Source organism: Lactuca sativa, chromosome 4 (assembly GCF_002870075.4).
Source record: "Lactuca sativa cultivar Salinas chromosome 4, Lsat_Salinas_v11, whole genome shotgun sequence".
NCBI classification, from domain to species: domain Eukaryota; kingdom Viridiplantae; phylum Streptophyta; class Magnoliopsida; order Asterales; family Asteraceae; genus Lactuca; species Lactuca sativa.
This window is the reverse complement of record NC_056626.2, coordinates 212,091,715-212,116,318: the sequence shown is the minus strand read 5'-3', so window position 1 is coordinate 212,116,318 and position 24,604 is coordinate 212,091,715.

Here is a 24,604-nt window from a genome sequence, read left to right as displayed (position 1 = left end):
TTCTGCAAAGTTTTAAAATAAAAGAAAAAAAGGGTTTTAATTTTATTTATTTTAAAAATATCCTTACAATGGCATCTGTGGAAAATTGTTGCTTATATGTTTCCAGTAATAGCAATATTGGAAAGTGGATTTGATTCTTTCATTTGTGGTAGTGTCTGAATTTACCAAATGAAGAAAGTTTTTCATCACCCAAGTTTCAATTAGACAGAAACTTGGAATCATACAAGTTGTATTGTATGATGAATGAAAATTTTCATCTTTCAAAATTAAGACTAATTCTTTGATCACATGTATATGTGAGTCAATTGAAGGACTAAGGAATTACGTACACTGGGTGTGCTCTGGTCAAGGTCCACCACAAAGATTGATTTGTCATGATTTACTAAAGATTAGTAAATATGATTATACTTATGAGGTTAAGTATAATTGTATAACATTGGAAAGGTTACAATGTATGACAAAACAAATGAGAAGAATCAAATTAGGCAGAAAGATAAAAGTTTCTCAAATCTGAAAGGATAGGAGAGTACTTTAGTATCGTATTTCATGATCATCTTAATGATTATGAAACCATATCACAAATTCATACTCTAAGGACATCTTAGTGCATTGTTATGGCTAAGAAGAGAGGTCATGAATTGTTGGATTGGTTAAGATCGAGAAGATGAGTCATACTTCGTTCCAAAACAATTCTTAGAGTCATACTCCAAGATTGTAACTTTGAGTGACATAAAGGAAGATTTATTAACACTAGTCAAATGTAAGAGTAAAATGTTTTCTATTCTTGTACATTTGAGATTGGTAAGTTGTGATGTCTTGGATGAGACAAAGACGAACTAAGACCAATTGTGTGAAGTGTTAGTCTTGATAAGAATCCACACTATTCTTTGAATATTTGTTTTATCAAGGAATGGTTCTTGACTAGGGAAACTTATATGTCAAGGGGACAGTGGGAGCCTTAAAGATCCTGAAAGAGTTTCAAGATTTAATCAAGAGTAAAACCTATAATTTATCACTAGCACACGACTTAAGGTTTGCAACCTATCGTGTTGACATAATTCTTATTTCTGTACCTACTTCAAATAAGTTGAATTTGCATGTGAGTTATCAGAGTTCAACTTGGAAGCATTGGTGGGCCTTGTGCTACCAAGTAGACTAGAAACTAAAATTGAACAAGTTTAATCCATGTAAGGCTGAATTTGTCACTGACCTTATCTTGTGATTATGGTTTTGACAAATTCACATGGATAAGAACTCATACACTATAAAATCGAACTGTCATAAGGTTTCTCTCTGATTCATGAAAATGATGGTGAGGAAATGCTTTCACTAAGTAGATTTTAAGTAGATAGCAATTGTGTTATTTTCCTTTTCAAAAGTCGTTAGTGGAGCGCGTGTGGTTCACCGGCACACTAACATGGACTTGTGAGAAATGGCAACGGTCTAAACAATTAAGACTATGATTACGGTATCCCTTTTCATAGTTCTGAAAATTGTTTAGACACACATGTGAGCTATCTAAGAAAGGGTGTATGAATCTAAATTTCAGAAGTCCAGCAAATTTCTGGAAATATGTCAGAGCTAGTGGGAGCATAAGTGTTATACTGATAATCATCATGTTAGTGGGAGCATGATTATTACGTTTAGTGTTGCAAGTTAGCAATGTTAATTATAGAAAACAAAGTTTCAATTCGTGAAGTTGCAAGGGTTGAAAATTTGTTTTGCTATAATTAAGGGAGAGGAAATTATACTTCATTCCAATTCTAAAGCTTAGATTGAGATTTTAATCATATTTAGTCAAGAATATATATATGAATTTTATGTTGGAATGGTTCTACTTGAAGAAATTCTATATATATTGTGTTTTCAAAATTCGATTATGATTACGGCATCCCTCTTCATAGTTAAATTTTGAAAACATGGCAAATAAAAAATATTGTAGCAAAAGACTTGTCTAGTATCATGTCTTTATGTCAAACATCATGAATAGTGTCCCATATGCATCGGATATAGGATCGATTGCTTGTGCTATAATATTCATCTTTTCTAAATTTTCCAAATGCTTAAGGCATTGAGAAGGGAAAAGTCTAGAACTGGATATGACTAAAGTGATTAAGCAATTGTCGAGGACAATCTGAGGTTCGCCAAAGATTGGTTGCTCAGGGAAAGTTGGAAGTATGATGTAAGTTGTCGGAAAGGACTATATTGACATATTCTGAAAAGAAGTAACTCTTGTTCGGAAGTGATATTCAAAATGGGACTATGGAAATGTCTCCATAGGTGGAAGTTATTCAATTTATGTAAGATTAGAAAACCTTAATGCAAGAAGGATGTGCAAAGCAATGTACTTTGAATATGAGACTTCCATTCCATAGAAGTTGACCTTCTTTGGAATACTCTGTAATGACTGGTGACAAGGTTTTGGTGACTTTGTGCATAATCATTACAAGAGGAACATTGCATAAAACTTTAAAATCTAACAGATTTTTTGGTAAATGATAGGAATCAGGGATTCTCACATTTACAATAAGGATTTGGGATTGTGAAATGAGTATCATTGGAATCATGTTCAATTGATCTACATCACAATGTAAGGATCATAGACAAACATAGTGTGCATACTTGGAGTATGGCATAACTATTGTTTAGAAAAACAAAGTGTACATGCTAGGAGCATGGGACGACTGTTGTTTTTTATTCGAGTCGTAAGTTGATTGTTTGAAACATTATACAATGAATAATGTGTAATCAATATGGTGATAAATAAAAGGTGGTTCTATTTATATTCAAAAGGGTTCTGAGACCATATTGGATTCGATTATTATTGTGTTTCACTTTGCATGTTTTGACTTCCAAAATAGCTAGGTTATTCTTTCCGAATGACTAAGTTATTTAAACACTCCACAGTCGTTCATATGTTGGAAGTAGGTATGAATCAAGATTGTCATGAATCGAGTTTGTAGATGGCTAAATGGGTTTAGTCATAGCAATGGTTGCTACAACATTCATGAGTGCTCATAAGTTATGAGTATTGCAATAAACCCACGCTCACTTGTATCACTTCATGGAATTTATCTCAAGTGATCGTGAGACGGTAATATCATATAAATCTTCAAACCTAGAGATATGAGTGGTTACCTATGAGTTGGTTGTGCATTGATTGCACGTAAACGCATCAGTAACTTGATGTTATAAAACGTGCCTTTGTGTGCAATTCAACAAGTAGTAGAACAAGCAGATGAGTCGATGTTTATCCGTTCCTTCTAGAAATAGAAGCGATATTTGGGCCCCTCGATGATTTTGTTGTGACCTACGTACCGGCCGGTCAGAACTAAATTGATGTGTTCGATTAAGTTCTTTGTCAAACAAATCGAAAATCGGGAAACAAACTGCTGGACAATAAGTACGACGTTGTTCCATGTATTTGTCCGGCTGATATCATGATAACAGAGGATTATACGATCACTTATCTAAAATGGCGCTTCATAGTTCAACAGAGTTTTCGAGAGCTACGATTGCTGGTTGGTTCCTGAAGAAACATACGCAAATATAGTTATTAGACTTATCCAAGTGGGAGTCTGTTGGATAAGGTGTCTAAGTCCATAACTTATTTGGTACATACTTGACCCGACCCGGCATAGTCCATTTGGGTTGCACTTCACCCAAACGATTTATGGATAGTTTTATAAGAATTGTATACTTACGATTTATTAATATATTTTAAGTTATAATATATTAATATGAAGTCATGTTATTTAAATTAATCTTAGTATTTAATTAATTATGAATTAATTTAGAGATTAAAAGGAAGACTAATTAGATTGTGGGCTATTGGTTTTATATATTGTGGGCTAACACTCATTTGTTAATGGGCTAGACTTGTATGGAAGTCCATGGATGATCCATGGAGCTTTTAACCCATGGATCCTTGCAAAAGGAAAGGTCATGGGTTATTAGGGTTTCACCCTAGTCATGTACACTATATAAGCATGCTTATGTTGCATGAAATAGCCACTAGTGGCACTAGTTGTGTGAGACTTAGTGGTGGCCGATTTCATAAGAAAGTATACTACTCTCTGAAAGTTTTCCAAGTGTTTGTGGTGATTTGTGATTCCATTTGAGGCATTCACATTATTGGTGTTAGGCTCTTAAACTCCAAGCAATCAACCACCATCAAAAGGTATGTATTTCTACTAGTACTTTTATGATTCATAATCCTTATGCTATTTTAGAAGAAAACATAGATCCAAGGTTTATTAGGGTTGCATGCACACTTAGGAAGTGTTAGATTGCTCAAAACCCAACAGTGGTATCAGAGACTAGGCTTGCTTATTTGAATACTTGATGCAAAGTGCTGAAAATCGAAGATTTTATGCTGTCTGCACAGCTGACTCGCCGAGTCCAAGGCAAAACTCATCCAACTCGACGAGTTGGTTCATGCACTCGACGAGTTGGACCCCCAGACAGCATATCTTCGAGTTTTGGTGCTGGAATTGGTCTAGAATCATTACCTTAAACTGTTTTGGACTCATAAAACCTGTTTTTGATGTGGTAATGATGATGGTGTGTGACATCCCCAAAATCTCGGCCAGAAAAGACCGATTTTCATTTATGCTTTTAAATATTTTCAGAGTAAATCCTTTTGATTTGAAAGAGTTGCGGAATTTGTTCCCAAAAACAAAACATGATAAAACATTGTTTATCGAAGCATTTCATAAAAGAAATGTATTTTCATTATAATCAAAACTCGGGGTGTCATGTTCCGATACAGACCAATAAGCATAAACGAATACATTACAAGTCATATAACAAATATAAACATATGCAGACTTGTAAACAAAACAACTTGATGGTTCATCCATCTCATGCCCTTCCGCCACTACCTGTAATACAATTTAAAACTGAGTGGGTCAGGCTTGGGAGCCTGGTGAGCATATAGGGTTTTCAACCCACAATAAATAATCATATTTAATTTTCACCAACCAACAATAACCCAATTACCCATTCCCGTTATTCTCACTTTAATGTCCCTAAAACAACTAACATAAGGGACCTAGTCTAAGAATATTTCATCGGGGCGACAACACATGCTTCGGGGGTACCTCAGCAATATAAGTCAAATAAGGCAACCATGAGGGGGATGGAGTACAGCGAATGAACACCCAAGTTCATTAACACCTACAGGTGGCGAACCTGCTAATGTTTCCACAAGACTGTCTAGAATAGCCAGTGGTCGTCATCTAAACTCCGCTAGATGACTCAATCAAACAACAACGAGGCCTCTCATCTGTTTATTACACACCAACTGTCTACCCATGTTCTACCCAACATATTAGTAGATAAAAATATACATTTGTATACATAGTTTAAAGAAAACCTGTATAGCATGCTTTAATCAACACATATATCACATAACAGATGAGGCACACACACACATAACACGTATCTCATAAAGAAATAAGCAGATCTATAAGATAGAAGAGAGTGAATACTCATTCACACATAACACAACCAAATATATACACATAGCACGTATTTTTATATAAAATACTTCGTATTATTGCATTAGAAGAAAATAACTACACACTCACTTGATCAGAAGATGATCGGACAGCACTACGGCTTATAGGAGTAGTATTCCTCAGCAGATCTGGAAGATCTTCACAAAAATCGACTTCTCGCGGGCAGAGCTTCGACTCGGAAACCGCGCTTCTCGGGATCTTCGGGATCTCGGGACTTGCCTCGGGGCTAGAGTATGATACCGGGGCTTCGGGGTGTAAAAATGCAGAGCTTCGGCGCAAAGACGAGAAGAAATGAGCAAATAAACCCTGAACCCTCGCATCCTATTTATAGTGAAAATATCTGTTGGACTCGCCGAGTAGGGGACACCTACTCGCCGAGTTGGCCCCTACTCGCCGAGTAGGGAACACCTACTCGCCGAGTTGGCCCATGTGGCGGCTTTCTGCTGGTGCCACGTGTCAAACTCTGGGTGGAGCCACGTCACCCCTATCGCGCGTTAGCCTTCGAACTTAGAAAAATCATAACTTTCGCATACGAGCTCCGTTTTTGACGTTCTTTATATCCACGCGTAGGTAAAATCAAGATCTACAACTTTCGTTTAGACTCCGTCGGCTAAATCTTGACCGATCTCAAATTTAACAGTAGGAGGAGTTTAGACTGTTAAACGACCGCGAAGAATTCGTAACTCCTTCATACGAACTCCGTTTTCGTCCATATTTTTACCGTTGAGTTCCTATTAATGAGACCTTCAACTCTCATTTAGGTCGCGTAAGCCAAAAACCGCTCGAACTAAAATTCAAGTTTCGGGCCGTGCACTGCTAAGCCGAATCTTAGAAAAATCATAACTTCCTCATACGAAGTCAGATTTGGGCGTTCTTTTTATTGACGCTCTTATCTTAACATATTCTACAACTTTTGTTTAGATTGATAAGGCTAAATCTCGCTCTATCTTAAATTCACTATTTACGCTTCCCGGTGTCGTGCCGGTTTTGCCGTAAAACTTCGACAGGTCATAACTTCTTCGTTATGACTCGGATTTCAGCATTCTTTATATCTTCGGAATCCTCGTTTCGACCACTACAACTTTATCCAATGATATCAAGTTTATTTTAAACTTAAATTTCGATGCTTATTTTTATTCTTAATTAATCAAACCACATAATTAAGCAATTAAGCACAAAACACATAATACTCAAATAATACATTATTATTATTTCAAAACGGGTTACAAAGGTCAACCTAGACTATTACATTGCTAAAAATGGCAAGCCCGGAAACACAGGCGTTACAATTCTCTCCACCTTAGAATGATTCCGTCCCCGGAATCACACATCAACAAACAAATGCGGATAGCGACTCAACATGTCACTCTCCGTCTCCCAGGTGAGATTCGGCCCGTTCGTGTGTTTCCATCGGACAAGCACTAACCCAACCATTTTGCGTCGCAACTTCTTAGTCTTTCGGTCAACAATTGCCTCTGGTTCTTCAATCAACCTTTTGTTCTCATCAATTCTCAATTCCGAAATTGGAATTATATCGGGAACTTCTCCCGTGAACTTCCTCAAATAACACACATGAAAGGTGTTGTGAATTCCACTCAGTTCTTCGGGTAATTCGAGCTTGTAAGCTTGGTTCCCAATCCTCTGAAGGACTTTAAACGGTCCAATAAACCTTGGACTCAACTTTCCCCTCTTACCAAATCTTATAAGTCCCTTCCACGGCGAGACTTTAAGCAAAACCGAATCTCCAACCTCAAAAGTCATCGGTCTTCGCTTCTTGTCAGCATAGCTCTTTTGACGATCCTGAGCCGCTAACATTCTTTCCCTAATTATTTTCAACTTTTCAGCAGTTTGATGAACCAACTCCGGTCCCATAAACTGCTTTTCCCCAGCCTCAAGCCAACAAGACGGCGTACGACACTTCTGTCCATACAAAGCTTGGTACGGTGCCATCTTAATGCTCGAGTGAAAACTATTATTATAGGAAAATTCTACCAACGGTAAATGTTCATCCCAATTACCTAGGAATTCCAAGGTACATGCTCTCAGCATATCTTCAAGTGTTTGTATTGTTCTTTCACTCTGACCATCAGTCTGCGGATGGTAAGCTGTGCTTAAACATAACTTGGTACCCATTTCCTCTTGTAGACTTTTCCAAAACCTTGAGGTGAAACGGCTATCACGATCAGATACAATCGTTAACGGAACACCATGAAGCCTCACAATTTCCTTTACGTAAGAATTCGCAAGCTTTTCCATAGACCATTTCTCCCTGGCCGCTATGAAATGCGCACTCTTAGTGAATCGATCAACGACCACCCAAATCATGTCGTGACCATTCTTTGTTCTGGGCAGTTTAGTGACAAAATCCATAGCAATGTCTTCCCACTTACCCATAGGCACAGGCAAAGGTTCTAAACTCCCGTACGGTTTCTGATGTTGTGTCTTGACTCTCGCACAAGTCACACACTCGGCCACATACTTTGCAACATCAAGCTTCATCGTCGGCCACCAGTAGTAGGGTTTCAGGTCCCTATACATTTTAGTGCTACCCGGATGAATTGAGTACATGGTTTTGTGAGCTTCTTCCATCAGAAGATCTCTGATTCCTCCTGACTTAGGTACCCAAATACGATCTTGGAATACCTTCAGTCCATGACCGTTAGTACCAAACACCAACGTTTTACCCAAACGTTCCTCCTTTCGGTCATTTTTCTCAGAAGCCTCCTCTTGAGCTTTCCTTATACTTTCCACAATAGTCGAGACAACTTCAATTTTCAACGCTCTTGGCCTTTTCCTTTCAAGATTGACCTTCCGACTGAGGGCATCAGCAACAACATTAGCTTTACCGGGGTGGTAAAGTATCTCGCAGTCGTAGTCTTTAAGTAATTCTAGCCAGCGTCGTTGCCTCATATTCAATTCTTTCTGATTAAAGAGGTATTGGAGACTCTTATGATCAGTGAAAAGTTTGCACTTCGTGCCATAGAGGTAATGCCTCCATATCTTCAGAGCGAAAACTACCGCTGCCAACTCCAAATCATGAGTCGGGTAATTCTTTTCATGCTCTTTCAACTGTCGAGACGCATATGCTATCACCTTTTCTCTTTGGGTCAAAACACAACCCAATCCAACACCAGACGCGTCGCTATAAACAGCGAAGTCTTCAACTCCATCGGGTAGAGAAAGTATCGGTGCCTCGCATAGCTTCTTCTTTAACTTCTCGAATGCTTCTTTATGCTTCTCACTCCAAGCATAAGTAGCTCCTTTGTGGGTCAAAGCTGTTAATGGAGTAGCAATCGAAGAAAAACCTTGGATAAACCTTCGGTAATATCCGGCTAATCCTAAAAAGCTTCGAATCTCCGTGGGACTTTTCGGTTGTTCCCACTTCGTCACAGCTTCGATCTTCGCTGGATCAACCATTATCCCTTCTTGGTTGACCACGTGACCCAAGAATTGGACCTCACGAATCCAAAAATCACATTTGGAGAACTTCGCATAAAGCTTCTCCTTCTTTAAAACTTCTAACACTTCTCGCAAGTGCCTGCCATGCTCCTCCTGGCTTTTCGAGTAGATCAGAATGTCGTCTATGAACACTATCACGGATTTATCAAGGAAAGGATTACAAACCCTATTCATCAAATCCATGAACGCTGCTGGAGCATTGGTTAGTCCAAACGACATAACCAAGAACTCGTAGTGTCCATATCTAGTTCTGAACGCAGTCTTCTCGATATCTTGCTCTCTTACCTTTAGCTGATGATATCCTGACCTAAGATCGATCTTCGAGAAATAGCTCGAACCTTGCAATTGATCAAACAGGTCATCAATCCTTGGCAACGAATATCTATTCTTTATTGTTGCCTTGTTCAGCTCTCTGTAATCGATGCACATTCTCATACTTCCATCTTTCTTCTTTACAAATAACACCGGAGCTCCCCAGGGCGATGAACTAGGTCTAATGAAACCTTTGTCCAACAACTCCTGAAGTTGCATCATCAGCTCCTTCATCTCCGTCGGTGCTAATCGATAAGGTGCTTTTGCAATTGGCGTGGTTCCTGGTAACAAGTCTATTCTGAACTCCACTTGTCTATCAGGTGGTAATCCAGGAAGATCCTCGGGGAACACTTCTGGAAAATCACACACCACTGGAATGCTCTGCATCACCTTCTTTTCCTTCTTAGCATCAATCACAAATGCTAAATATGATGTACATCCCTTGGTCAAACACTTTCTGGCTTTCATTAGAGAAATGATTCCAGAATTCACTCTGCGTTTGTCCCCATACACCATAAACGAATCTTTTCCAGGCGGGTTTACTTTAACTATCTTCTTTTTGCACAAAATTTCGGCATCATTGGCGCTAAGCCAATCCATTCCCAAGACGATGTCGAAACCATTAAGTTCGATAGGCAATAACGCCTCGTGAAACTTATTCCCATTCAGATCAATTAAGATTCTTTTCATACGATGACTAACAGGTACAAACTTGCCACTAGCTACTTCGACTAATAAAGCATCATCTAGTCTATCAATAGGCAAAGCTAGCTTTCTACCAAACTCATGCGAAATAAAGGAGTAGTTGGCTCCAGAATCAAACAATATATGAGCAGGTAATTCGTTTACGAGAAAGGTACGTGAAGCGACATCAGCTTCATCTTTAGCAGCCTCAAGTGTCATCTGGAAGGCCCTCGCCTTCGGCTTTGGTGGAATGTTGGGCTTTGCTGCCTCCTTCTTCTTCGGACAGTCTTTCAAAATATGCCCCTCTTCATTACAACCAAAACACATCCTTTTGTTGTTTGGACATTCATTGGCAAAATGTCCAACATTTCCACACTTGTAGCAGGTCACATCCTCGCTACATTTCCCAAAGTGCTTTTTCTTACACTTATCACACCACTTTGCTTCGCCTCCTTTTCCTCCAAACTTTTTCGAATCAAATTTCGAAAATTTACTCTTCTTACTGGAACCAGATGTTCCTTCAAACTTCCTTTTCTCACCAACCTCAACCTTGACGGTGGTTCTCCCTTTGATCATGTTCTCCACAGACTTGGCAGCCCAGATAGCTGCCTCTAGAGTAAGTGCCTGACGTACTGGCACCTCATACTCCCATGGAAGTCCCTTCGCATACCGGTCCACCTTTGTCAACTCGTCTGGAACGATACGCAAGGCAAACTCCATCTTATCGGTGAAGTTATTGGTGTACTCATCAACTGACATGCTACCTTTCGTCAATGTCAAAAACTTATTCTCCAACTCCAACAGATTTTGAGCCGAGCAGAACTTGCGCTTAAACTGCACCAAGAACTCTGCCCATGACAATTGCAGTGGCTCGTTAGGGCTTAAGGTCTTCCCTAGAGTGTTCCACTATCGAACAGCTCCACCTCGGAATTGTCGCACGGCATAGATAGTCTGCAACTTGCCTCTACAGCCACATGTCATAAAGGCTAACTCCATTTCGGAGATCCAATCCATAACCCCAATCGGATCCTCCTTTCCATTGAAGGTCGATGGTTTGCAAGTCAAAAAGTCCTTGTACTTGCATCCCATTCCATCATTCCTTCCTTCATGGTTATCTTGCCTAACTATCGGTGGGTTGGCTTGACCAATAGACCCACTGAAGTTTCCACCTTCCGAGTGCCCTTCATTTAATTCAGGCTCTTCCACACGAATCGACAGTTCTTCACGATTTTGTTGAAGCAACCGTCTAGTTTCATCCATCTGACGATCCAACATCGTCTGAATCATCAATTGCACACCAGCCATGGTTATTGGCTCAGGTGCTGCTGCTACGACAGGTATTGGCTCAATCACTGGTGGTTGATTCCTGTTTTCGTCAGCATTTCCAACTCCACTTCTTGTTCTCACCATTTTGATCTACACACCGAATAAGGTGAAATTAGATCCTCAATCATGGTAGATAATCAAATCATCCTTATCACTCTGAAACGTTTACATGCTAGTTCTAATATCGTAGACGTACGCTTAGAATCCTACACACATAAGGTTTCTAGATCCGGTCGGCAACAGACCATAGATCCGAACAAATAATATCATATCTGGCAACATATAACATTTAGCACATAAAGCATTTTAGGCAACTTTCCTAAAATAAACTAGTGCTCGTGTCTAAATCACAACAGACACACATCTCAAAACTTCACTTAGCATTCTAAGTTTAAGTCTAGAAATCCAACAAATTCCTAGTTCGCTTAAACTAATGCTCTGATACCAACTGTGACATCCCCAAAATCTCGGCCAGAAAAGACCGATTTTAATTTATGCTTTTAAATATTTTCAGAGTAAATCCTTTTGATTTGAAAGAGTTGCGGAATTTGTTCCCAAAAACAAAACATGATAAAACATTGTTTATCGAAGCATTTCATAAAAGAAATGTATTTTCATTATAATCAAAACTCGGGGTGTCATGTTCCGATACAGACCAATAAGCATAAACGAATACATTACAAGTCATATAACAAATATAAACATATGCAGACTTGTAAACAAAACAACTTGATGGTTCATCCATCTCATGCCCTTCCGCCACTACCTGTAATACAATTTAAAACTGAGTGGGTCAGGCTTGGGAGCCTGGTGAGCATATAGGGTTTTCAACCCACAATAAATAATCATATTTAATTTTCACCAACCAACAATAACCCAATTACCCATTCCCGTTATTCTCACTTTAATGTCCCTAAAACAACTAACATAAGGGACCTAGTCTAAGAATATTTCATCGGGGCGACAACACATGCTTCGGGGGTACCTCAGCAATATAAGTCAAATAAGGCAACCATGAGGGGGATGGAGTACAGCGAATGAACACCCAAGTTCATTAACACCTACAGGTGGCGAACCTGCTAATGTTTCCACAAGACTGTCTAGAATAGCCAGTGGTCGTCATCTAAACTCCGCTAGATGACTCAATCAAACAACAACGAGGCCTCTCATCTGTTTATTACACACCAACTGTCTACCCATGTTCTACCCAACATATTAGTAGATAAAAATATACATTTGTATACATAGTTTAAAGAAAACCTGTATAGCATGCTTTAATCAACACATATATCACATAACAGATGAGGCACACACACACATAACACGTATCTCATAAAGAAATAAGCAGATCTATAAGATAGAAGAGAGTGAATACTCATTCACACATAACACAACCAAATATATACACATAGCACGTATTTTTATATAAAATACTTCGTATTATTGCATTAGAAGAAAATAACTACACACTCACTTGATCAGAAGATGATCGGACAGCACTACGGCTTATAGGAGTAGTATTCCTCAGCAGATCTGGAAGATCTTCACAAAAATCGACTTCTCGCGGGCAGAGCTTCGACTCGGAAACCGCGCTTCTCGGGATCTTCGGGATCTCGGGACTTGCCTCGGGGCTAGAGTATGATACCGGGGCTTCGGGGTGTAAAAATGCAGAGCTTCGGCGCAAAGACGAGAAGAAATGAGCAAATAAACCCTGAACCCTCGCATCCTATTTATAGTGAAAATATCTGATGGACTCGCCGAGTAGGGGACACCTACTCGCCGAGTTGGCCCCTACTCGCCGAGTAGGGAACACCTACTCGCCGAGTTGGCCCATGTGGCGGCTTTCTGCTGGTGCCACGTGTCAAACTCTGGGTGGAGCCACGTCACCCCTATCGCGTGTTAGCCTTCGAACTTAGAAAAATCATAACTTTCGCATACGAGCTCCGTTTTTGACGTTCTTTATATCCACGCGTAGGTAAAATCAAGATCTACAACTTTCGTTTAGACTCCGTCGGCTAAATCTTGACCGATCTCAAATTTAACAGTAGGAGGAGTTTAGACTGTTAAACGACCGCGAAGAATTCGTAACTCCTTCATACGAACTCCGTTTTCGTCCATATTTTTACCGTTGAGTTCCTATTAATGAGACCTTCAACTCTCATTTAGGTCGCGTAAGCCAAAAACCGCTCGAACTAAAATTCAAGTTTCGGGCCGTGCACTGCTAAGCCGAATCTTAGAAAAATCATAACTTCCTCATACGAAGTCAGATTTGGGCGTTCTTTTTATTGACGCTCTTATCTTAACATATTCTACAACTTTTGTTTAGATTGATAAGGCTAAATCTCGCTCTATCTTAAATTCACTATTTACGCTTCCCGGTGTCGTGCCGGTTTTGCCGTAACTTCTTCGTTATGACTCGGATTTCGGCATTCTTTATATCTTCGGAATCCTCGTTTCGACCACTACAACTTTATCCAATGATATCAAGTTTATTTTAAACTTAAATTTCGATGCTTATTTTTATTCTTAATTAATCAAACCACATAATTAAGCAATTAAGCACAAAACACATAATACTCAAATAATACATTATTATTATTTCAAAACGGGTTACAAAGGTCAACCTAGACTATTACATTGCTAAAAATGGCAAGCCCGGAAACACAGGCGTTACATGGTGGACCAATTTCAAAGTTATAATCAAAATTTCAAGTTTATATGTGTTCATATTATTCTTGAAATTGTTGATGTGGATGTTCATGTTCATATGAGTTTTGTTAGATCATAGGAATTATTTGCAAATTGTATGTTAGTTAATTCTTGATCTTAATGTGTTTCAATGGAATTCATAATTTGTCCTCAAGTTATGGAATTCCAAGAGGTTTTCTTTTAAATGTTTTTTAAGAAGTTGTAGGTTACATTTTCTTGAAGAGTTTTTCCCATAAATGTTTTATGGACTCCATAACTTGTCCTCAAGTTATGGATTTCCAAGAGACTCTTCATTAAAAGTTTTAAACACTTAATTAAAACACATAAGTTATGAATATCCAAAAGTTTATGAATTGTTCAAAACTTGCACTCAAGTTTAGGAATTTGTAAAGTCTCACACAAACTTTAATTCCACACCCTAGAAGTTTTAAATGTTAAAATTCTACCCTTATAGTATTATAAGATTAATGGTTAATTATTATATATATATGTATAAGAACAAGTCGTTTTACCGTTAGTAGGCCTCATTCATGAAGTCGGTCTATAAGTCGGGTATAAGGTTGTTGCCTATAAAATGGTGACTTAATGGGTGTCCACTCTCACCCACCGCTTGCTTGATCGGTGGAGGGTCGTTAGCCGAACGGGTAGGACAATGACTTTAAATTCTCATTAAAAGTATAATGATTATTATAAAGTAACTAAATATTTTTATTTAATTCCCAATCTTAGTTACTTTAGGAAAAATGTGAATTTGGTGCTAGCCCATGGAATTCACACTTTGTACCTTACCAAGTCGTTGGTGGAGCGTGTGTGGTTAACCGGCACACTAACTTGGACTAGTAAGGATCACGAAGGGTGACTTAATGTTTGTCATAGATCAATGGAGCGTGTGTGGTTAACCGGCACATTGATTGGGTGATAATATTAAGGGTACCAAGTGAATTGGTATGGTTATTCACACCTTGTTTTGTGATCCTCGGCATCCCAGTCCCAAAATTTGAGAGGGCACACTCGAGATTGAAACATGCCATTGAAAAGTTCAATGAATCTCAAAAGATCTAGGAATTTCAAATCCAATTAAAACCTAATAAATTATTTCGTTTTTCATGGTGGAAATTGGTGAATCGTCATTCGCCTACCTTCAAATATTTTATACCTTGGATTACGGCATCCCTCTTCCAAATTATAAAATATTGTGTTGGGTCCTAGCCTTAATATTTCATATTGGGTGTTATATTAAGGACTTTGAATCAACTAACTTGATTTTCTCCCATTATAGATGTCTGGTTCAGACAACTATGATCTTCCCAAATCTCTTGAAGATGGTGACCCTCAACATCATGCTTCACTTCCTCCACCTCCTCCAATTATTCTCCCTCACCCACAAGTTCTTGAAAAGTTTAAAGTCACTCAATCCCTATTGGCAAGCATAGTATATGTGTGCTCACATCTTGGAGATAAAGCCACATATTGACAAGCCGGGAGAGTTGGGTGTCAAAGTCTCGTGAAAGTTGGATGTTCAATCACCTTCTTAGTAACATAGTGAGTCTCTTTGGGACTACTATGAGGCAGACTATGACATGACCCTTAATGATGTTAGCTATTTGCTTGGTGTTGTGGAATCAACAATGATTTGGAGCACCAGTTAAGCACATTTTATTACAAGAACAACTTCCCAAGTCTACATGGACATTGACAAAGGTAGCGTTGGATATCTAGAAAAAGATTTCTCTTCCCAATGGAAAGGGATCGGCTATAGTCAACTCGGTTGACCAAATAGTAAAGAGAAAGGCAAATTCTGAGATAGTCTCATGTGCCATTACCAAAGGGTCCATGTGTTTTGTTGCCAAAGGAAGGGGCATTGGTTGCGAAGCTGCCTAAAAGGTCAGAAGGTTGATCAAGTCAAGAGGTTTGACTCTACTTCGGGTAAAGTCCACTGTCTAACTCTATTAAGTTACTATTTGGAGATTCTTATTACATAATGTGAATTGGTCACATGTTGATGTTTTTAAGAATCAAATAGGATGCTTAAAGTAAGTATATGTTGATTCTGATTGCAAAGGTGTGTTTCGATCGCATGGTTCGGCAATCAGAATTTTGAGCTGCTGCTTAAGAGTTATAATATATTGCTTATGAATAGATAACAACAAGGTTTTAATGTGGATTGTAAGGATAAGTTTTTCCGCAAAGTTTTAAAATAAAAAAAGGGTTTTAATGTTATTTATTTTAAAAATATCCTTACAATGGCATCTGTGGAAAATTGTTGCTTATATGTTTCCAGTAATGGCAATATTAGAAAATGGATTTGATTCTTTCATTTGTGGTAGTGTCCGAATTTACCAAATGAAGAATGTTTTTCATCACCCAAGTTTCAATTGGATAGAAACTTGAAATCATACAAGTTGTATTGTATGATGAATGAGAATTTTCATCTTTGAAAATTAAGACTAATTCTTTGATCACATGTATATGTAAGTCAATTGAAGGACTAAGGAATTAGGTACACTGGGTGTGCGCTGGTCAAGGTCCTCCACAAAGATTGATTTGTCATGACTTACTAAAGATTAGTAAATATGATTATACTTATGAGGTTAAGTATAATTCTATAACATTGGAAAGATTACAATGTATGACAAAACAAATGTGAAGAATCAAATTAGGCAGAAAGATAAAAGTTTCTCAAATCTGAAAGGATGGGAGAGTACTTTAGTATCGTATTTCATGATCATCTTAATGATTATGAAACCATATCACAAATTCATACTCTAAGGACGTCTTAGTGCATTGTTATGGCTAAGAAGAGAGGTCATGAATTGTTGGATTGGTTAAGATCGAGAAGATGAGTCATACTTCGTTCCAAAACAATTCTTAGAGTGACATAAAGGAAGATTTATTAACACTAGTCAAATGTAAGAGTAAAATGTTTTCTACTCTTGTACATTTGAGATTGGTAAGTTGTGATGTCTTGGATGAGACAAGGACCAAATAAGACCAATTGTGTGAAGTGTTAGTCTTGATAAGAATCCGCATTGTCACTTGAATATTTGTTTTGTCAAGGAATGGTTCTTGACTGGGGAAACTTATATGTCAAGGGGACAGTGGGAGCCTTAAAGATCCTGAAAAAGTTTCAAGATTTAATCAAGAGTAAAACCTGTAATTTATCACTAGCACACAACTTAAGGTTTGCAACCTATCGTGTTGACATAATTCTTATTTCTGTACCTACTTCAAATAAGTTGAATTTGCATGTGAGTTATCAGAGTTCAACTTGGAACCATTGGTGGGCCTTGTGCTACCAAGGTGACAAGAAACTAAGACTGAACAAGTTTAATCCATGTAAGGCTGAATTTGTCACTAACCTTATCTTGTGATTATGGTTTTGACAAATTCACATGGATAGGAACTCATACACTATAAAATCTAAGTGTCATAAGGTTTCTCTCCGATTCATGAAAATGATGGTGAGGAAACGCTTTCACTAAGTAGATTTTACATAAATATCAATTATGTTATTTGCATTTTCAAAAGTCGTTAGTGGAGCGCGTGTGGTTCACTGGCACACTAAAATGGACTTGTGAGAAATGGCAAATGCCTAAGAAATTGAGACTATGATTACGGCATCCCTTTTCATAGTTCTGAAAATTGTTTAGACACACATGTGAGCTATCTAAGAAAGCGTGTATGAATCTAAATTTCAGAAGTCTAGCAAATTTCTAGAAATATGTCAGAGCTAGTGGGAGCATAAGTGTTATGCTGATAATCATCATGTTAGTGGGAGCATGATTATTACGTTTAGTGTTACAAGTTAGCAATGTTAATTATAGAAAACAAAGTTTCAATTCGTGAAGTTGCAGGGGTTGAAAAGTTGTTTTGCTATAATTAAGGGAGAGGAAATTATACTTCATTTCAATTCTAGAAGCTTAGATTGAGATTTTAATCATATTTAGTCAAGGACATATATATATGAATTTTATGTCTGAATGGTTCAACTTGAAGAAATTCTATATATATTGCGCTCTCAAAATTCAATTATGACTACAACATCCCTCTTCATAGTTAAATTTTGAAAATATGGCAAATAAAAAAATATTGTAGCAAAAGACTTGTCTAGTATCATGTCTTTATGTCAAACATCATGAATCATGTCCCATATGCTTCGGATATAGGATCGATTGCATGTGCTATAATATTCATCTTTTCTAAATTTTCCAAATGCTTAAGGCATTGAGAAGGGAAAAGTCTAGAACTGGATATGACTAAAGTGATTAAGCAATTGTCGAGGACAATCTGAGGTTCGCCAAAGATTGGTTGCTCAGGGAAAGTTGGAAGTATGATGTAAGTTGTCGGAAAGGACCATATTGACATATTCTGAAAAGAAGTAACTCTTGTTCGGAAGTGATATTCAAAATGGGACTATGGAAATGTCTCCATAGGTGGAAGTTATTCAATTTATGTAAGATTAGAAAACCTTAATGCAAGAAGGATGTGCAAAGCAATGTACTTTGAATATGAGACTTCCATTCCATAGAAGTTGACCTTCTTTGGAATACTCTGTAATGACTGGTGACAAGGTTTTGGTGACTTTGTGCATAATCATTACAAGAGGAACATTGCATAAAACTTTAAAATCTAACAGATTTTTTGGTAAATGATAGGAATCAGGGATTCTCACATTTACAATAAGGATTTGGGATTGTGAAATGAGTATCATTGGAATCATGTTTAATTGATCTACATCACAATGTAAGGATCATAGACAAACATAGTGTGCATACTTGGAGTATGGCATAACTATTGTTTAGAAAAACAAAGTGTACATGCTAGGAGCATGGGACGACTGTTGTTTTTTATTCGAGTCGTAAGTTGATTGTTTGAAACATTATACAATGAATAATGTGTAATCAATATGGTGATAAATAAAAGGTGGTTCTATTTATATTCAAAAGGGTTCTGAGACCATATTGGATTCGATTATTATTGTGTTTCACTTTGCATGTTTTGACTTCCAAAATAGCTAGGTTATTCTTTCCGAATGACTAAGTTATTTAAACACTCCACAGTCGTTCATATGTTGGAAGTAGGTATGAATCAAGACTGTCATGAATCGAGTTTGTAGATGGCTAAATGGGTTTAGTCATAGCAATGGTTGCTACAACATTCATGAGTGCTCATAAGTTATGAGTATTGCAATAAACCCACGCTCACTTGTATCACTTCATGGAATTTATCTCAAGTGATCGTGAGACGGTAATATCATATAAATCTTCAAACCTAGAGATATGAGTGGTTACCTATGAGTTGGTTGTGCATTGATTGCACGTAAACGCATCAGTAACTTGATGTTATAAAACGTGCCTTTGTGTGCAATTCAACAAGTAGTAGAACAAGCAGATGAGTCGATGTTTATCTGTTCCTTCTAGAAATAGAAGCGATATTTGGGCCCCTCGATGATTTTGTTGTGACCTACGTACCGGCCGGTCAGAACTAAATTGATGTGTTCGATTAAGTTCTTTGTCAAACAAATCGAAAATCGGGAAACAAACTGCTGGACAATAAGTACGACGTTGTTCCATGTATTTGTCCGGCTGATATCATGATAACAGAGGATTATACGATCACTTATCTAAAATGGCGCTTCATAGTTCAACAGAGTTTTCGAGAGCTACGATTGCTGGTTGGTTCCTGAAGAAACATACGCAAATATAGTTATTAGACTTATCCAAGTGGGAGTCTGTTGGATAAGGTGTCTAAGTCCATAACTTATTTGGTACATACTTGACCCGACCCGGCATGGTCCATTTGGGTTGCACTTCACCCAAACGATTTATGGATAATTTTATGAGAATTGTATACTTACGATTTATTAATATATTATAAGTTATAATATATTAATATGAAGTCATGTTATTTAAATTAGTCTTAGTCTTAAATTAATTATGAATTAATTTAGAGATTAAAAGGAAGACTAATTAGATTGTGGGCTATTTGTTTTATATAGTGTGGGCTAACACTCATTTGTTAATGGGCTAGACTTGTATGGAAGTCCATGGATGATCCATGGAGCTTTTAATCCATGGATCCTTGGAAAAGGAAAGGTCATGGGTTATTAGGGTTTCACCCTAATCATGTACACTATATAAGCATGCTTATGTTGCATGAAATAGCCACTAGTGGCACTAGTTGTGTGAGACTTAGTGGTGGCCGATTTCATAAGAAAGTATACTACTCTCTCAAAGTTTTCCAAGTGTTTGTCGTCATTTGTGATTCCATTTGAGGCATTCACATTATTGGTGCTAGGCTCTTAAACTCCAAGCAATCAACCACCATCAAAAGGTATGTATTTCTACTAGTACTTTTATGATTCATAATCCTTATGCTATGCTAGTTAGGAAGAAACCTTGGAAGTTATTATTTGCATGTATTTTAGTAGAAAACATAGATCCAAGGTTTATTAGGGTTGCATGCACACTTAGGAAGTGTTAGATTGCTCAAAACCCAACAGTTTTGTGATGAAAACAATTGATACAATATGTTTTGACAATACTTTATGAGTATGTGTATGTTTTAAAAATGAAAAATTGTTTTGAAAATTTACATTGTTACATCCACCATGTAAGGGCTCTGTCAAAGAAGGTACATGCAACAAACTTTATCTGGCTCCCTTTTGGGCATGAGCAAATCTAAAAAACTGACTCCGTTTTCTCGAACCATTACATTAGATCAATGACTCCCCCGCTACCATTAAAGTATTTAGGTTTGCAGTTATTGAAGTCTTTTTAGGTACACTCCCTCGGGTGTCCGTGGATTCCTCCATGGTTAGATGGGTTGGCACCTCTACCCGTCCCACTGGTACCACTTGTGTCGATTTGAGTCACGGTGAATGTTACTATGGTTGTTACATCAACTTGAAAGACAGCAAGATCGTACTGTGGTGGTGAAGGCGGTGGTGGATTTGTTGACGTGTTGTTGTTATGCCTGATATATCTATGAGGCGACATCTTTCTGCTATATGGTTTAAAAGATGAAATTGTGGTAAGTCTTTTAGTAGTGGCTATAAGTCGAGTGTCTATCGAACTCTGTTATCTTGGTTCTGTGCGTATCATGTTTCGACTTTTATAGTGTTTTGCAAAAAATTAATAACAAAGGTCTATATAAAATAAACTTATGAATTTTTAATAGTGACCACCTTTAATGAAATCATGTGACTTGTTTTACTAGTATTCATTGTTACGAAAAAGGCAATAAGCCTAACACATAGTGTGAGTAGCGTAATCACTAACTCACTAGGTTATATTAGTTGATTAGTTATTAGTGTGACGTATAAGGAACTCGGCCTCCTCACATGATTCGCGAATAGTCTCTTCTACTCTTTGTCTTGGCTATGATTGCCCTAGTTTCAATTGTAAAGATTGGTTTTCTCCTGGAATTCCTATGGTGTTATCGTTCCTATGATTGCTCTAATCTGGACCCAAATGTCCGAGCGGGCTCTCTAGTTTGCTCCCAGTGGGGTAAGGTTCATTAACAATATCTCATGTTCCTTTCTCTTCGTTTGATCCCTCCTTAGAATCCTCCTCATTAACCCTTTCTGTTTCTTCCTCAAATCTTCCACTGATTGTTGTAGTGGGGTTTTGATATCGAAATAGGTTGTTTACACGAGAGTAGGGGTGTCTAAACAATCTATGAGATTAATAAAACATTTCTAATAAAAAAAATAAATTTTTATGGGGAGCTCCTTATTGGGTCCTCCTATAATTACGTAGTGCATACCAGTTATATATAATTAAGATCAAGTAGATCTTCAAATAAGTGATCCTACTCTAGGACCACAACCAAACAATCAACAGGAGTAGAGCAAAAATCACAAATTATAAGTCTATAAAATCTTAATTATGTATAACCTTAGCGTATCCACTCAACAATTATAGAACTACCAGTAAGGGTCTTTTACTTTTAACATAAGTTATTTATAGTACCTGAAAATACTCTTATTGTATTTTAACTTTATGTTTGATTCTAGCATTTTCTTGGTATACGAAGTCAATAAGTTTTTAGACTTGTTATTGTATAGTATCGTAAAATACTCCTATAGTATTTTAAATTTTATGTTTGGTTGTAGTGTTCCTTTGCATGTAGAGTTGGAAAGTTTTAGACCTGTTGCAACACCACGACCATTCATTGGCATTTGTTAATCACCTCTCGGATAAACATAGCTGATCATGCTATATTCTTTCCAGAACTAATTATATATCTCTAGGCCTACTCGTGTTGTTCAACTTTTTAAATACTTTTGCATTGTTCTTCTTGTGATACTGCTCTAGTATGTATGTGTGTATACTTTTATAAAAATATTGTTATATTTTAAAAGCATATATCCTGGTAAGAGTGTTTTTATCCCCATTGTACTTATTGTTTTATATCTTATATAGGTTGATATACATAGTTCACTATAAACAATCCACTGATACCAATTTGTCACACACCCAAATTGGAATAGCGGAAACGTTCGGGGGCAGATGACGTCATGTACAATATCACAACAATTGAACTAGAGTAATCAAAGCAACCACCATTACGTTGGTACTATAAAGAAAAAACTATAAGATATGTCAGTATGATGCTCCGTCTTCTCAAAACCTGCGAGTGTAACTGTCTACTGGTTTCCTGAGAATCCAAGTGATTTTGAAAGTGTAACAAAATTTAATTTAGTGAGTTCATAAGTATTTTATATGAGAAGATATGTTCTTTGTTCTTTGAATACATTAGTGTGTTCCTCCATAAAATCCTATATTTCATGTTGTAAATGTATTGTAGTCTTAATATCTAAAGACCCAATTGTGTAAATGTTATTGTACACTGAAACAGTATGATGTAGTTTTAACCCACATAAAACCATAAAATTAATGTTTCTTGGAATTCGAAATTCTGTGTTAGAAAATAGTGTCCTATACCAGTACGTAGTAGTTGTTAGGGTCGAAATGTTGTAAAGAGACGAAGTATGTTTATCATTCCATTCGTATCTTTTGTAATATATTTGTTAAGGTGTCTTTTGTACGAAGCCTAATGTCTATGCATTAGTATTTTTGTATACTTTCACGACACCTCTAAATAGGGACATTACTTAGAGTTAGATAAGAGTCTTTACAGAACTTGTCTATTTTTCTCTCTATAAAATAGTTGAAAGTATAATTGAGTGGAAACCAGATTATATTTACTTCACGTGCTCTTATTATATTTATGTTACTTTGATTTGTTTAAATATCGATTATCACTTCATCAATTGGTATAACTGCGGCCTGATTTTCAGTTGAATCTTTTATTTTTGAATCGTAAAGTTTGATTCAAAAGTTCCCGCACTATTAAATTCAGAAAATAATCTCTGATCATCAGTTTTGATTTGATTTTGCATTTGATTTGCATAATCGAGTGTTTGATTTTGACATTCTGTTCAATTCATTCAATCATATTCAAATTTCTTCAAGTTTTCAGAAAAATTCTCATCAGTACAATAATGGCAAACTTCAACATGAACACAATTACTTCTTTCTCTCAGTTTTTAGGATCTTCCACAAAGATTCCTACGTTAATTCGGGAGTATTATGACCGATTGGCTGATCGCGTGGAGGATTATCTGAATGGCTTGGATGAAGAACTCTGGAATTGTATTTTAGGAACTGCTCAACCTCCATTGAATGTTCAAAACATCGAATCTTCAAATTCCACTGCTACTGTTGATGAACAATCCACAAGTTTAAAAAAATCGAAAAGTGTAGTATGAGAGAATTGATATGTATAACACATCCTGTGGTTTACAATTACGTGCGTGGGTGTAATAGTGCAAAGGAAATCTGGAATACTCTCAACGAGAAATATGAGGGAAACAAGAAGATGAAAATCAATTCAGTAAAGCAATGACTTGTGGAACTGAAAGAATTCAGACAAAAGTAGAGTGTAACAATTGAAGTTTACTATGCTCGCCTAAATGAGCTGATTTATCGGTGCAATCGATATGGAATCACATGGTCTGCTATGGAGTTCAATCTTACATTTATTATGGGACATTGTAAGGAGTGGAGGATTCCTAGCATGACGGTGAAAAAATCAACCGAGTTTCTACACATCTTCTTTAAACGATTTGTACAATCAATTAAAAACACACGAAAATGAGGTGAATGAAATAGCTGAAGAGTCGAAGCACGGTCTGGGAGGTCCACTAGCTCTTGTCTGTAAGGTATCTGAAAAGGTGATTCTGATGATAAAGAGGGGTTTATCATAAATTCGGATGATGAGGCAATAGCATTTTACTCGAAAAACCGAGTCAAAAAGTTTTTCAAGAAACCGTTTAATTCAAAAGTGAAACAAAGTGAGGGAAAAGGAAGTTTGGTGAAAAAAAATGTTGTAGAAGAGAAAAAGAAGTTTGAGAAGAATGATGGAAAAGTAGTTGAGGATAAGAATGAGAGGAAATGGAAATGAGATTTGAGTGTGGATTGCCATTACTGCAATGGAGCAAATCTTCTAGCAAATGATTGCATTCTTCGTAAGAATGATGAAAGAAAGAACAAAGTGAAGGATGAAGAGTACTATACTGGGAGACT